The 16,649-nt window shown below is 42.5% G+C and overlaps 1 protein-coding gene across 2 annotated transcripts in view; it reads left to right on the plus strand.

The window, feature by feature from the left end:
- The first annotated feature begins 7,919 nt into the window (after positions 1–7,919).
- The window catches only part of CD151 (CD151 molecule (Raph blood group)), a 50,796-nt gene continuing 42,066 nt past the window's right edge, over positions 7,920–16,649 (plus strand). Inside the window, exon 1 of one of the 2 annotated variants that reach the window (XM_048484830.1) lies at positions 7,920–8,114. The gene's annotated coding sequence lies outside the window, so the exon portion shown is untranslated. The remainder of the gene's footprint in view (positions 8,115–16,649) is intronic. The other variant, XM_048484831.1, reaches the window with a different exon arrangement.

The following is a 16,649-nucleotide window of genomic DNA, read 5'->3' on the forward strand; positions in this document are numbered from 1 at the left end:
TGTACCAAGTGCATAACTACTTAAAAAATCAGGTGAATGGCTCAGAGCACCAATTTCTCCTTCTCCTTGTCTCCCTGTTTGTTTCCACTGACATTGTGTATCTATACAAGAACACTGCCCTTTTTGCTTGAATTTCTTTCTCACAGTGAATGCAGGTAGCCACAAGATGGTGCTGTTTTATGACTAACAGTCACCACCCAAAAGCTCTTTAAGAGGGGAAAAGTCTTGTCTGTACTAGCTTTTGTTAATCTTTGAAATGTAAATAAGGGTGAGCATATAGCAGTAGGACTGCTTAATGCCTTAAAAGGGCAACCATTCAGTTCCATTCAGTGGTATGCGTTCTCATTTAGGCATGTACTCTTTTCAGTCAAATATAACTATTTTGTCATAGGAGCTGTATTTGTTCCCATCTCATAAAGGGACTTTCCTCACAGCCACACACAGCAGCACCCTTAGCTTGCAATCCTACAGGTGATTGTGGGTGGGCCCTGCCCTGAAGCTTCCCTATCCCCACACCTAGTGGGGGCAGACTGGGAGGTATCAGTAGCCCTGTCCCCCAGCAGAAGGAAATAGGAGGAACAGCAGGCTCCTGTGGGGCTGGGGCAGCTAGCACACACCAGCGGCTGCTCACACCTGCCTCATCCAGGGTTCAATGGTAGCAGCTGCTTGCACCTGCTTGCTTATGATGATGGGTTCCTCCTGCCTCTACCAGGCGTTAGGCAGCCAGCTGGGGCAAACGCTTACATCCTCACTGTGCGGCTTGGGCCATCAGTCTGTCAGGGTGGCTCTCACCTTGGGATTGGAGTGGCCCCAGTGTATGTGTAAGCAGCTGTATTGTTCTGTAGTAGAATGGTTAGATTCAAATCCAGTAGCACCTTTAAGAAGAACAAGTTTTTCAGGGTAAAAGCTTTTGAGAGTGAAAGCTCCATTTATCAGATACTGAAGTGTCTACTTGAAAGCTTATACCCCCAAAATGTTGGTCTTTAAGGTACTACTGGATTTGAATCTGACTATTTTACTTCAGAACAATACATATCCACTGGAGCCACTCATATTCCAAGCCAGGAGCATTCACTATGGAATTAATTGAGGGTGCCATACCACCTGGTGTCCACTCCAAAAAAATTACTAAACGCAGACTATAGAGGTTTGGTCAACAAGCTGTGAAGCATGCTGATTCTTGCTTATTCCCACTTCATACTTAACATCCAATCTGATGAAGAGTTCTGGTTACAGTTTTTTGAATTTTTTTCCCCAGATGGACAGGGCTACCTGATTTTTTTGGTGGGGGGAGTTTAAATTAGGTTATCCACCCATTACATCCATTTGTAAATGCAGTTATAAATGTTTGACTTATTTATAAATGTAAAATAACACTCCTTCATGGTTATGAAACTAAAGCAGAAGCTGCCTTGTAATGCAATTTTTTAAAAGAGGGCAAGCCATTTTCTAGGGTAGCAGGAAAAAGGGTTCTGGTGGAACCTAATAAAGATGAAACATATTGTTCCAGTGTAAGCTTTAGTATACAAGAGTCTGTTTTGTCACATGCACATGGGATCTAGCTTATGGAAGCTCCTTCTAGCATAAAAACTTAAAGATGCTACAAGGTTCCTGTTATTTTCGTGTAAATAAAGTTTCTATTTTTCTCAATGATGACTCAGATTTTGGCCGTACTGTTATTATGGTTGTATGATGCAGGTAAAAAGCTTTCTGAGTCAACTATGATATGAAAAGATGAGGCACATTTTCCTCAAAACATTCTGCCAGATGTTTAAAAATGGGGCCTGAGAGAAATTGCAACTGTGACTTTCAGTACAGCTGATCTGATCTTTGCTTCTGGTTGATACCATCACCTCTAAGTATATTTCAATGGCAGCAAATCATATATTCAGCTGTCAGGGATCAATTGATGTATGTGCACGTGTAAATCAGCCCACTGTGCATCTCTATGCTCATAATAGTCCCGGCTACAGAGGCTTCTTCACCTCTCCTTCTCTTCTTTTAAAATAGCACCGGTCAGGGGAATATACTTCTTTGGTAAGAGAGGAAATTTTTTTAAAAAGAGGAATATAATCATTAGCATACATAAAACTGACCATAGACACATTAGTTACAAAATTAGTGCTAGCAGAAAAATCTCCAAGTAACATGATAATTAAAAATATGTACTTTAAAAAAATCTCTAGAGACATTCTTTTTAAAGTTGAAATTATTCTGCTTAAGACTTTGAGAGCTTAGAGAATCCTGGGGAAGCAAGGCGGTGATGGTGGTGGGATTTTCAAATAGTTTCCTATCCCTACAATTCTTCATGTGCTCTCAGCTTGTTCATCCTGTTAGTACCCCTTTGAAAAAGTTAATGTAATTGTAAAAACAATGGTTGGTTTATTTAAGGCATTTATTTAATTTAAAATACCGGGTTCAAAAAAAGGAAATTAAGAGCTATTTATGATCAGAAAGGAAACTGATTTTGGAAAGTGCACTTCTCAGGGTTATTTGATGTTTGTACCTCTCTTTTACTCATATAAGCCAAGAGAAGACATTTAAGCTAGATTCCAACATTTAAGGACTCTTTGGAAAGCTAAGAACTGTGGGAGCTTTCCCAAGAGCTCTCCATGTTGAACTCTAGATACAGGAATCAGACTGATGTTCCCTGTGGACAGTAGTGATATGAACTTACCCCATGAACTACTTCTTCTGCCATTTGTATGACACTTTCATGCATGGACAGCATTCAGTCCATTGGGTGAATAGTGTTTATATGGGTAGGGTTTTATAAATGATCAAGAAAATCAAGGAAAGCTTTGTCAAGAGTCCCATTGTTTGCTACCAGTCATGGATTGGAACTTTAGATCCTGGAAAGCATGCATGTGTGTATTTTGAATGGAATGTACTTTATACATTTTGTGTAGACTGAGATTAGACCATGTGTATGCTTTCTGAGCATTTAAAAATGTTAATATTTGTAAAATTTTAGAGAGCTATTCATATTTCTCCCCATATCATTGTTTCCTGCCAGTGGGTGAGGACTTTTGTTTGGCATTCCCTCACTAATTCTTATTAGTCCTTCTCTCTGTTTGTGAGTTTTTAGCAGTTTATCCATTTGGTTGTTTTAAATGTTATGGAAAGATGGCACAGGAATACTTTAAATAAAACAAACAAATAAATAACTATAGCGGGGACTGCTCTTCTAAGCAGGCCAAATTCCATCTTTGATTACATGGGAATGTGGTGAAAATAAATTCCCTCTAGACAGCAGATTAGGAAAATGATGAGTCACTTTCCTGTCTACAAAGAGCTGCTTCTGGTACAGGAAATGAAATTGACTATGACTGTTACCTCCCAGTATGCATTATGTTGGACAGTATTGTTACACAAGACTTTGCTGGGTCCCATAGTAAAAATACCATGTGGAACTTAAAACACAGCTCTTAACTCCATAGGCCAGCTTCTCGTTAGGACTATATTTCAGAACTCCTGGATTTAAAGTACCCCAATGCTATTTCTAAGGAGTGCTCTTTAAACCGAGCTTTGAAAGTCAGCTCCATAGAGGAATAACCGTGTGATGCCATAGGGCTGGAGGGCAGGTTGGCCCCTCACACCTCTGCATTTAAGAAGCCATATTGCAACAGCACAGCTCTTCAACCTCCACAGCAACTGTCTTCAGACTAGGAATGCTATAGCTACACAGCTAATTGTCTCTAGCACTCCTGTTAGACCACTTCTTTTGGAGCGAATGAGAAAGCTCACATTTTTTTGCCTACCATGAGAAAAACTACTACTTCTTTCTAGCTTGCTTTTTTGATCTACAATCATCAGCAGCAGCAGCATGGGGGCTAGTCAATTTACATTTACAGAGTATGATAATATCAGTGGTTTCTATCCCTCCTCTATCTCCCCCACCCCCCCAATACATTTGCCAGGTGGTAGAAAGCTAATGCTTAGGCTAGGCACCTTAGATGGTAATGTGGCTTGCAATTCCATCTCAAACACAGAGTAATTGTTTATATTTTTCTAGAATTTGTACCCTGCCTTTCAGGCAAATTATTTGTAATGCTTGTTCAGATTACAAGTAAAAATTCTGTACTTCTAACACTTCATAAATATTCTAAACTTTGGTATATATATGTGTCAAATACATTGTAATACAATAGCTTTAGAAAGATGTGTTATTTCCTGAATCCATGAACCCGAGTTTTTAAGGTAAAGGTAGGTCAACTAAGAAAAGAAAGTAACTGTGCTTGAAATTGCTCTTTCGGCTCTTTCTCTACAATGTACAACCACCTTTTTCTGCTCCATTCTCTCCACCTGTCCTGCTCTCCTCTCTTCATTCTATATATTCCTTATCACTTCAGTTTCCTTATTGGACTTTGTTTCTTGCTGTGATGGAAGGACTAAAGCACACTAGTGCAATCAACGTAATCTCTGAAAAGAACTTGCTATATATAAACCATCAAGTGCTCCTTTTGAAGATCTCAGGTGAACATAGCTGGGCAGTCAGTTGCCAATTAGTTCTAGAATTGTACCTCATACCCTATGCATGTAATATGTTAAAAAATGAATAAAGCAAAGAAATCCTGGTGTTATTCTTTTGAAATTCCAGGTATGTCTTGACCTTTCAAGTACAGAATCAATTTGTTCTGTTTCTTTCTTGGAGATGGGAAACAGGGAAAAAATGAGACTGCGCTGCTGTAGATTTGATATGCACAGTTGGTTGAAGTTAATTAAATGGCACTCCAGCCTTTCCTTTGAAAAAAAATTGTTCCTTCATTGCTGTAGTTTTACTTTGGCCAAATGGGTGAGGGGAAAGGTCAAGCAAACTTGTACTGTACTGTACTGAAAAAGGCACATCCAAACAGCTCTACTTTCAAAGAGGAAGGGTGAGCCACAATTTCTAAGTCCAGCAGTGCAGACTTTAGCTTACTTGGGTCCACACTGCCCATATGGGGGCACAAAAAAATCAGATCTGTGCACTGAAGGTTACCGGGCATGAGGTTGGAGCTGTCCCTCAGGGTAAGGTACTGACCATCTGTTAGGGGGCTTCCCAGAAATAAACCCTTCTAAGGACTCACGTGTTAAATATGAGATAATTGGCACATCTTGCCTTGCTGATCGAACATGTCCCCATTTCACAACTCTAGAGAGAGAGAACTGCAAGAGCTCTCCAAAATACAAAGAAAAACACTGGGGGTGGGGGATGGGGCTTCGCTGGATAATCTCTTGATCAATACAGATGCCAAGAACAACAGTTAGACAAGAGGTTTTGTGCAGTCAGATTGATGTTTATGTCATGCTGTTTTGGGGGTAAAGACTGAAATGTTTGAAACAGTCTAGTGGCAATACTACTCATAATTAAGGTGTGTTGACAAGATTCTGTTTATAAAAGCAACCAAAAGTAATACATTTTAAAAGGTTAGTTTTAGGAATGAGTCACTCCCTGCACTTGGCACTTCCAATATCATTCAGGTCTCAAACAGGAATCAGAGAAAGTAAAACTCAAGAGTATTCTCTGTAATGGGTGCTCTTGTGTCTTCAGAATGTTAGTGGCAAAGTATTCCAGACTATTCTGAAATGAAGATGGTTTAGGATGCAACTAGTTGAGATGTTTGATACTCTGATGCCTTTAATTTTCTTCAAAAGCAGTCATGGGGGTGGGGGTAGAAGTTTGTATTGGGGTTTTTGATGCTGAGCCAGAAGGGCTTTAGCCCATTTCCCCAAGTCATTTTTCCAAGGGACACCCCCCCCCCGACACACACACACACACACACACACACACACACACACACACACACACACACACACACACACACACACACACACACACACACACACACACACACACACACACACACACACACACACACACACACACACACACACACACAGAGGAAGCTCTATTCAAGTCTGCTAGATTCTTGCCAGCAACAAGTACTGCACATCTTTCCACAAGCCTCAAATTGTGACCTGGGAGGGACAACAACCTGGTCCTTTTAGTGTGAGAAGCAAGAGCCGGCAGGTACTCCTTGGCTGATTTCCTATTCCCTTAGGAAGATTCCAGTCTGTTGCGACACCAGTACCTTTGGAGGCTCCGGCCCTTCATCTGAGCAATTGCCACAGGGAAGCTGCCATCACTGGTCCTCGAAGCTCAACTGCATTTGTTTCCTTCCCTTGTTATCCCTGTCTCTGGCTCAGGGCTGTTTCTCAGTTGATTGTTTGGTAGTGCACTTTTAAAAAGCCAGCCACTTAGTAAGTAGATTTTATCTGAAAACTGCACCCCTGGACTCCCACCTCCACCAGGAGAGGTTCCTGAAGGCTCACGAGAAGCCCTAGGAGAAAGATTTACCCAGGTTCCAGGGGCACACAAGAGGGCAGGCAACAACAAACATATCTTGCAGAACAAGGTAGCTTGCAGGGAAGAGCCCCGTCCTGAGCCAACAGCTGCCTGGGCTCCAAAGGTCACACAGTGGCAGAAAAGGCCTAGAAGGCAGGCCATGCCCAGGCACTCAGCTTAACATCACTTGAGAAACCCAGGCCCAGAAGCCCAAATAACACCTCTGCCCTCTTGGAACAGTCACAGGGAAGAGGCGGGGCCCAACCTGGCCAGGAAGGAAGGAAGAAGAGCACGTGGGCTGGATGAGGGCCCTTAAATGCTCTGAGGGAAGAGCCAGGGGAAGGGCAGAACCCAGATGGGAGGGGAATAAAAAGGATGAGAGTCTGGATGGGCAGGGAGGATGTAGTTATAGCCTGATTCAGAACCTGTTAGTGTTGGAATAAGGCTGCTGAAGTATAGCTGCACCCAGACACACTGTCTGAGGCTGGAGGAAGGACTCCTCAGACCCTGGGGAGGGACACCCCAGGCACTGCTGGGGCCCAGGATCTTCACAGATTTAGCAGAGTTGGAGAGTTATAGAATTGGAGAGGCCAGGGATACCTGTTAGATGCTATTAATCCAGGGAGAGGGAACAGCCACACACTTGAATTGTACATGGTTTTTCTCTACTGGTAGATGTGGATTCATCAAATCTCAAAAGCTGGACAGGGTTGGCCTTGATTAGTATTTGGATGGGAGACCACCAAGGAAATCCAGGGTTGTTCCCCAAGGCAGGCAACAGCAAACCACCCCCGGTAGGTCTCTTGCTTTGAAAACCATATGGGGTCCCTGTTAAGTCAGCAGCAACTTCATGGCACTTTATTATCAGATAATAGCAACAGTGTGGTGATGGTGGATTTCTGTCACGGAGGTAGTGTAGGGGAATGGGGGTTTTGGTAGCTGCAGTTGGAAAGGCTAGAAAACCATAATTTAAAACTTTTTCGATACTATGTTCACATTCAAAACATTTGACTATCATTGAAAACAGTACAACTTGTGATGAAATCTCAAGAGTCAGACACACAGCAACAGTAGAAGTTCATGCCCAAAGGCCTTTCTTCTGATGGGCGGTTTCTAGAATTGCACTAGTGTGGTTAGGCAGGATAACGTTTATGAGAGATGAGGTAATTATGGAACTCGTGACTGGCAATTTGATTTAGATGCCCCAGAGAAATCTCCTTAACAAGAATAAGCATACATTTTCCATGCAAATGAGCATAGCAGCATAGCTGCTCAAAGTGCAAATAAATATCACTATAAAGTGGTCCATTTATGGGGGCCACTTACCACTGGTTCATTGATGTGATTAACGCTCCTAGCTGTGGCTTAATGCCATCGTGGATTGTCTTAATCAAAGGTTTTGATTTTGGATTTTTCTCAAGGCAGCTATCAGGAACTTATGCATAGGAAGAGAATCTACTGGAATCAAAAAAATCCCATCCCAAAAGCACAAACTCCGTGCCTTTTTTTTCTCCGCCGCCTTCCGTCTCCACCATAATATCAAGGAGTCATGACGCCGCTCTCCCGCTAGGTGTCCCCGGGTGGTTGCAGCGCAAGCGTGGAGTTTATGCGGAGAGAGAGTTAAAAATACTGGAGCAGCTGCCGGAGCCGGGAACTGGGAGGGGTCTCCGTAGCAGCCCCCGCGGTGGTTCCTGTTCTCGCCGCTGCGCTTTTGTACCAGGCATCTCCCGTCGCCTCCTGCTCTCGCCAGCCGCACAGAGGACACCGCCCGGATCGCGAGGAGAAGGTAGGGCGGCCGGCCGGGCGAGCTCCTTGGGGCCGACCAACGTGTGCGGGGCGATGGCCGGAAAGCCTGGGCCACAGCCGGGGGGAAGGGAAGGCGCCCACCTGGCCGCGCAACAAAGGAAAGCGGAGCTCTCCGGCTCTGCTGCCGAGGGCTGAGGGGAGCCATTCCCGCTTGGTCCGCTGCTTGGTTTCTTCGTTAAAACTCTAGCGCCGCAAGGCCAGCCAAGTTATGTTAGCGGTTTTTTTTAAGAGAAGAGTGTACGTACAAAAGGTAGAGGCTTGTCTTACTCCTGGTCGTGGTACGCAGCGTGGTTGTAAAGCAACCTGCTTTCTGTTTCAGTGCAAGGGGGAGTCCCCCTTGAAAAGTTGCCGCTGTTGGATCAGGGTCATCTAGGGAGGCACAGGAAGGTGAACGGGGGTTTAAAGGTTCTGTGCTGCATGAAATGAGGAAAGCAGGAGTTCAGCAGCTGGAACGGCTTAAATGCCCCCCTCACACCATGACCGCCCAACTTTGTTGCCAGTCCGAATATAAAACAGTTCAGCTAGCTTTTTTAAAAAGTCTCTCTAGCTGTCTCTTGTTTTAAGTTAGGGTTGCCAACTTCCAGCCGTGATCTGGAGATCTCGTGGAATGACAGCTGGTTTGCAAACGAGAGAAATCAAGCCCCCCCCCCCCCGGAGAAAATGGCTGCTTTGCACAGTAGACTCAGTAGGTTTATATCCTACCGAGCCCATTCCCAAACCCTGCCCTTCCCAGGTCCACCCACAAAATCTCCAGAAATTCCCCCACCCCAAGTTGGCAACTTTATATCCAAGCAATATCAAGAGACCCAGATCTGCATGTATCAGAGTTCTTTTGCACAAGCATAACTTTTCACCATTAGAAGAACCTCCATCTTTATTTTGGATAAACTTGGTGGTACTTAAAGGAATACTTTCCTCCCAAGGCTATAGGTGTAGGTGCATGTTCAGGGAGCACAATGTCTGCACTCCCTCACAGTTCATCCAATGTCTAGAAAGTTATACACAAATGAATTTGCTGAAGTGAGCATATGCAACCACTTTCTGTACCACAACCAGACTTTGGACAATCAAAGATGGTATGACAGCGTCACAGTGACAGTACACACATATTTGTCTGATTTTTATAGTGCTTTGAAAGCCTACATTAGTGTCTTTAGGTCAGAAAAGTGTAATGTTTATGTTATGGCAGAGGTTTTTGTCATACTATTTTCAAACCTTTATCCGTAATTAAGAATATTCCACTGACATTGAGAGTTTATTTTTGAAAAATTCTTTATCATAGAAAATGACATTGCTTTTTATTTCTTGGTGATTGCTATCCATTTTTTTTAAAGCACATGAATGATCAGTGAAGCATTTTTGAAATATCAGGTTTGCTTTTATCAATTCTGTCTTTCACGTTCTCAGTTGAGTAACATTCAGAATTTCATGGGCCTTTGTTTTGCCTTACTAAGTCCAGTACACCCAGAAGTCCAAAATACTGAAGCTCACAGCCCAGTGACAAATGTTTATGAATTGCTTTGCCTGTTTTACTGTGTGCCTGTCTGGTTTCATCAGGGAGAATGTTTTCTGATGCTATGAGAAAGTGTAGCTAAGTCATGTTTCTGCCACAACATGACTTCATTCTACTCTATGAAGGGGAGGGCGCTTCAAGGGTGCAGCTTTCTATTGCATCTCACCTTGAAGCATGTTGCACTGTGAAAGCACACATAGAGTCACGTACTCCAACTATGTGGGTGCTTGGGGGGGGGATGCATTCCTCGCCTCCACAAAGAAATATGTATGAGCAATGTAGAAAGAAGGTACCAATCTAATTTTTCTTTTCTCTTGTGAACACAACTTTAGTAATGGCATAGCACTGACATAAGAGGAATCTTCCACATTATTTATTTATTTATTTATTTATATTTCAAATTTCTATCCCGCCCCATCCCCGAAGGGCTCTGTGAAATCAGTCTTGATTTCCGGTATTGCATTACACCTACAGGGGCAGGCTAGCTAATAACATTTCTTGGCCGTAATCCTTTTATCTAGTATACTGTAACACATTATGCATGTTGTTCTAGAAAGGGATATATATTCTTGCTGTTGAATACTTGTTCCTGCTTACAGTAGCTGAGTTGATAAAGTATTGTGGTTGTGAATATGCATATCAGAATTGAGGAGAAGAAAGTGTGATATTCCAGCAGAGAAGAAGGGAAGGGCAATGAGTGTGCGAGAAAAAATGTTTTGGAAGTAAGTTCAGAACTAAAAGGGCAGCCAGACCTGTAGGCTGTTCTGGGAAACAGTATCTGAGGAACAACAAAGCCAAAAACAGGGTGTAGTGGAATTTTGCTGGCATTTGCTGGCATCTATCTGTAGGGCTGGAACTGAATGTTAAAGAACAAAGTCCACGTTTAACTCTGCACATTAGAAAGAAATAACATTTACCTATGTCACTTGGAATAGTTTATCAAATTGTAGTATCTGATTATATCAAATTTCTGGTGAGTGGAAAGTAACCGGAAAACATAGTATTGTAGAGTTGTAAGGCTCCTCCAGGGTCATCTAGTTCAACCCCCCTGCACAATATAGGACATTCACAACTACTTCCACCGCACATCCCCAGTTGCCCCTACTGTATGTCCAGAAGATGGCACAAAACTTCCAGGATTCCTGGCCAATCTGACCTAGAGGAAAAAGCTTTTATTATGCCTTTAGAGTCAAAGTCAAGCAGGAGTAGAATTGCCAACCTCCAGGTGGGGCCTAGAGGTCTCCCACTCCCACAATTGATCTCCAGACTACAGAGATCAGCACCCCTGGGGGAAATGGCTGCCCCGGAGGATGGGCTCCATGTTAACCATGAGGTACAAAGGTAATTTCAGGAGCAGATATAAATATAATGAAATGTGTTGCTTAGTGTAATCTGGTTCATATTTTTAAAGGGTAGACTGACACAGGGAAGACATTCACCTGTCTTGGATGGCAGAAGCCTGCTCAAAGTTTGGGAGATGGGAGTTTTATGCAGCCTGAGGGTTTATTTTCAGTGGGCTTAAATGTACTTATAATTGTATGGGATTGACTGAAACTTTGTCTAGATACCACTTCAGTAAAATGGGGGGTATAACCCTTTTGTAAGAGCATTTTCCTTGACCAGGAGTATCTGCTGCTGAATCAAGGCTTGCCAGAAAGCCCTGCCTCAAGCAGAAACACTGGGATGCAGTTTAGAGGCATTCCAAGTATGCCACCTGTGACCCAATCCTCGCTGCTTTCAGTTTCTTTTGTAGCAAGAGACAGTAGAGAAAGCCAGTGTTGTTTCTTGTATCTTGCAGATAAAACCACAAAAGTTACTAAACCACACATATTTTTTACTACGGCTCTGCCCATATATGTACCTGTGCTAGTTATCTTGGGCAGCTTCATGGGCTGAAAGAAAGAGCCAACTCATCCTTTAGTTTCACATCTGGTGACCTACAAGTGATCTTTGTTTGTTGTAGAAGAGTGGCAATGCATAAGGCCAACAATATATACTGCAAGTGGGCTCCCTTGACCAGCTCTCTGAGAGGACATCAAGATGTTGAGGCTGCAGTGGATGGGATAAAAGTACTGATTACCATGTGATTCTGAGCTCATTTGATTTATCTTTCCTATCATAGCTCACAGCTTGAGATGGGTGTTGTTATCTGTTCACTGAATTAAAAAACAATGAAACAGGAATAGAGGTGTAGCTGGGCCAAACTGCGCCCAGTGCGCATACTGTATTTTCTGCCTCCCCCCGGCACCCCCCTCCGCGGCGCCTCCCCTTCTCCCTTTCCCACACTTACCTTAGTTTCTTTCCTTTTTCAGAACTTTTTCAGGCTGCAAAAGGCCTGTTATCAGTAAAAACAGCCTGATGGGAACTATACTTCCCAGGAGACCTTGTGAGCCCCAAGGTCTCCTGGAAACTGTAGTTCCTCAGACCATTTTTACTGTGAACAGGCCTTTTGCAGCCTGAAAAAGTTCTGAAAAAGGAAAGGAACTAAGGTAAGTGTGGAAAGGGGAGAAGGGGGGCGCTGCAGAGGGGGGTGGGGAAAGTGGGAGGGGCCTGGGGGTGATTTTCTGCACCCCCAGGCGTGCGCCCGGTGCACGGTGCATCCCCGTCCCCTTGTAGCTTCGCCACTGGACAGGAATTAATTGGACCATATTGGTTCTTTTTGAAATGTCACCTAGAACAAAGTCATAAGAGTATGTTAATAAGAAAGGGTCTCCTGATGTTGTAAAATTCTTGTTGCCCCAACTTATACCTTGTTCAACAGAAATATCCAAATACTGTATTTCATTGTGCAGAGGAAGTGAAGGTAGTATGCTTCCACATTAGAAAATAATTCCAAATGATTATGAGAATTATCCACTTTTAAGTGCCACCTTTGTCAAAACTATTATTCTGTGCAACCCAGGAGCCTTCTGGTTGACCTTACAGCTAACCAAGCACTTGGGGAGCAAGGCATAAAGAAAAGGCAACGTGCTACTCACAGCAAGGAAAAAACAACCAGCCACCATTTTTTCAAACAGATCTCCCCATCCTCTATTCCTGTTGCCCTCTCCCCAAAGATGAATGCAGGTTTCCTGTCCCCTTCTCCTCCTTCTGAATACTTGAAGGTTGACTTGGTGTTCAGGATAGGAAGGGAAAGAGTGACACCCTCCACCCTGGTGACCTGCTTGCTGTATCTTCATCCTCCAAGAGGGAGAGGGGTGCCAACTCTGCCATTTAAAAAAAGAGAGAGAGGGACTCAAACTGGACTGGAGCCAAGGGGCAGAGACGGGTGGAAAGGGCCAAGCGGCTCCAGAAAGCAGGTGACCACAGCTCACCAGCACTGGTTCCTCTTCCCTTTGGAGTCAGGAACCTGAGAGAATCTGCAGCAAGATTCTGCAGCCAGAGGCAGGCAGCAGCAAAGAGAGAAGGCATCACTGGCTTTGCCTTTTCCCACCCCTTGGACAAAACAGAGCAGCTCCCTCCTTAGTGCTGCACAAAGTGTCCCCTCAGTGCTTTACCTATACAGGATCTTTAGTAGATGTGGGTGCAATCGCTAGTGCTGCTGTTATGCCAACACTTACAAAGACCCAGAGTATTGTTGGTAGTGGATTTGTTGGTTCTGGAGAGAGACACCAATTCCATCATTTAAAAAAGGAGACTTGAAACAGACCAAAGGAAAGGGAGAGAAGCCAATGAAGTGAATGGAGGCAGGCAGGCACTAGCACCTCAGCAGAGCATTACTCTGCAAAGAACTTCCAGAAGGAAGTGGTAGCATATTAGTTCACAGTCACCCTTGGTTCTTTATGTTGAACAAGGTATATGAATAGTTTGGGGGGGGGGTTGGCAAAGGTGTTGCTTGCATGAAAGAAATGCAGCAGAAAACTACTTTTTAAAAAATTATCTGGAGGCTATATAGAACTGGGCTTTTCTATGGAGCCAGCACATACTTCATGGCAGCATTTTAAACAGACCATTTGTCAAGCTTCATAGTTGAGATGCTAGGAGCCTTGGAGGAGCCACAAGAAATGAGGGTTTACATTTCAACTTTGTTTCAGTGGCAACTGTGTACTATTTTTTTTCAGTTTAGACAGGAAAATGTCTGAAATCTCCCTTCCAGATAATAACAGATTTTTAAAATGGAATTAAGAAATTTACACTGGAAATGAGTAACAGTATTCCCTCTAAAATTGGCTATCTGTTGCAGTCTATTTCCCATCATACTTAAGGCTAGCCTTACTCAGTGCAGTATGCATGGGAGGAATTGTTTCCATGTACATGCTACGAAATGTCAACGCCTTTTTTCTGTTTGTTCCTAAAGGAAATGGGCTGCCCTGGTACTGTTGAATACAACACCCAAAGGCAACTCTAGGAGTTGCTTTAAAATAGCATTCCTAAAATGGCCTCCTACCCTGTGAGCAGCAACAGAAGTATTAAATTCCATTTGAGATCAGCCACTCCTGTGGGTGGAGTGACCCTTTCTGCTAGTACCCACAGTTTGTGGTGATACTTGCAAACCAAACCAACAATCTGCTCTTAACATCCCCAATTCTCAGTCCTTTCCTTTCAAGCACACAGCAGATGTTTCTTCACTATTTGTTTTTGCTGTGTATCGGACATTACAACGTGAAGCTGTATCCTGATATAATAAATCAAGTGTACAAAGTGATTTGAGCAAACCCTGGTTAACAGACATAGAATTCAGATGTCCTGACAAATCACAAATTAAGATTTAATCTAGCACTTGTAGCTTGTTTGCTAAATCCTGTTTATGCTAATTGTGGTTTATTGTGACAAGTGAATCCACTTATCTCAGTATGCTGAGTAGCACCATTCCTTACAGCTGTATGACTGTAGGGAACATAGGGAGGGCATTCTCCTTGCTGGAAATGAGAAGAGTGGCAAGCAATAGACAAACCAAAGCTTATGTACAAGCCAGGATTGGCCACTTACATCTGGTAGAGTTAGCTGCATAAATCATGGTTTAAACAAAACATGTTTTATTGTGCCCTATGAATGCATTGTTTCTTTTCTGTTAGATATCAGTCTGAAGGTCCTCTTTTGTACCCCTAATTGTTTGTGAGTGTGTTGCTGCTCAATCATGTCATCTTCTTACTTTTAGCTCCAGATTGCCCATTGTACCTGCTTCCTTTCCCCATCAGTTCTAAGCCATTACTTCCCTTAACAGTCTTAACCACTTATGTATCTCTCATTCTGCCCTGCAATCTTTCTTATCCATACAGATACTTGATAACAAAGATGCTGGCTCTAGAGCACCATCCAGTAGTGATCACACTCCTCATACTGAGTATAAGTTCAGGAACATTTTCTTTTCCTTTTTTTGTGGAGAATTTGGATTTATTGATTAGAACTTTGTTATCCCATCTTTCCCGATTTTCTTAGTAGGCTTACAATAATAGCTTAAACATATTCAGTTCAAAAGCAAAACTAAAATCAACTGAATGTGATGACTTTGAACCTGAAGTGACTGAACCTTTAGATTCTGCATTGAAATATAGCATTTACGAAAGAGAGACAGAAGTTGCTGTTGGATTGCAGATTTATTTGGCCTACTGTAACCTTTGGGTGTTGTATTCAACAGTACCAGGGCAGCCCATTTCCTTTAGGAACAAACATGAAAAGAAAACATTGGAGAAATAGGTAGTGGCATGTTTAGTGGACAGGAGGCTGTCCCGCCCCGAAGGGAAAATCAGCCACTCAGATGAGCCCTCAGGAGTGTTGCTCCCGCATCCAGTCACCTTTGAGAAGGGGGATGAGATGTAGGAGGGAACACAAAAAAAGAGGAAGCTGAATTCTTCCTTAGGAAGAAAGCAGGGACTGCTCAGATGTGGCTCAGGAAAAAGAGCAGACCTCATGAAAGGTAGTTCTGCCAGGTGGTGTGGCAGAACGGTTTAGCTCTATCTCTGGGAGTTAAGAGAGTGCTCAATTGTTAGGCCTTTCTCTGGTGATGATTCTGGGGAAAGGGCAGGGTAGTGTGCATGGAGTTGTGTATGTGTGAGAGAATCCAACCTAGTGGCTAGTGAATAAAAGTCTGCTTGTGCCTGTAAGCATTGTAGAAAAGTCTAACTACTCTCTGAAGTCATATTTTTTTTTTCAGTTGAAATTAATATCCTAAGATCTCCTAAATTTTCTCATGGATACTAATTCAAAATTGTTTAATTTTTCTACAGTTCCACCACATATGGTCATAGTTTCTTTTCTCTTCCAGACACCTCCAACATAGATTACACATAACATAACGGTGGCAGAGATGCCCCAATAAAACATTTAAAGAATATTTTCTCTTAAATATATGTTTTAGTAAATTTAGTAAATTTCAAATAATTTCAATAATTATTAAATATTTAGTAAATAATTAGTACAATAATTTAGTAAATAATTAGTACAGTAATAATTAGTAAATTTCAAATAATTTATATTCAAATAATTTCAAATAATCCAAATTTCAAATAATCCATAAATCCCGCTGGTCCAACAAAATATATTTTACCTATAGTTGCTGCCCGGGAAATCATATTCTTCTTAATTCTTTCAGACTCTGTTTCTTGTTCCAACCTCAATGATCTCAATAATTTCCTTGTGTACCACAAAACTTGCCTCACAGCAGTGAACCCTTGCTATCTGTAGATCATCTGGAAACTGAGATGGTTTATAGTTCAAAATGAACCTAGATCCCAAACATCTTAGGAGGCTATGTGCATCCTCCCACTGAGGAAAAAAAAGACTTGTCACAAATTTCAGTTAGGCACCTCATCCAGTTCTATTTGACAGGACTTCGCCTACTTTGGAGAGCAAATATTGCCATCCTCTAGTGGAATTCTAGAACCAAAGGCTTTTGTGATGAGGTTAGATTTGCCTCTAGAAAATCTTAGATTTATACAAAATGGTGTGTCAGCAGGTATAGTGGTACTCCAGAAAGCTGAGTTTTGTTGATGATTATTGTATTTTACTTTTTTAATTGTACATTGTGTTGGGGACTTCTTAGTTAGAAGATGGTCCATACAT

Source organism: Sphaerodactylus townsendi, linkage group LG02 (assembly GCF_021028975.2).
Source record: "Sphaerodactylus townsendi isolate TG3544 linkage group LG02, MPM_Stown_v2.3, whole genome shotgun sequence".
Classification (NCBI taxonomy): domain Eukaryota; kingdom Metazoa; phylum Chordata; class Lepidosauria; order Squamata; family Sphaerodactylidae; genus Sphaerodactylus; species Sphaerodactylus townsendi.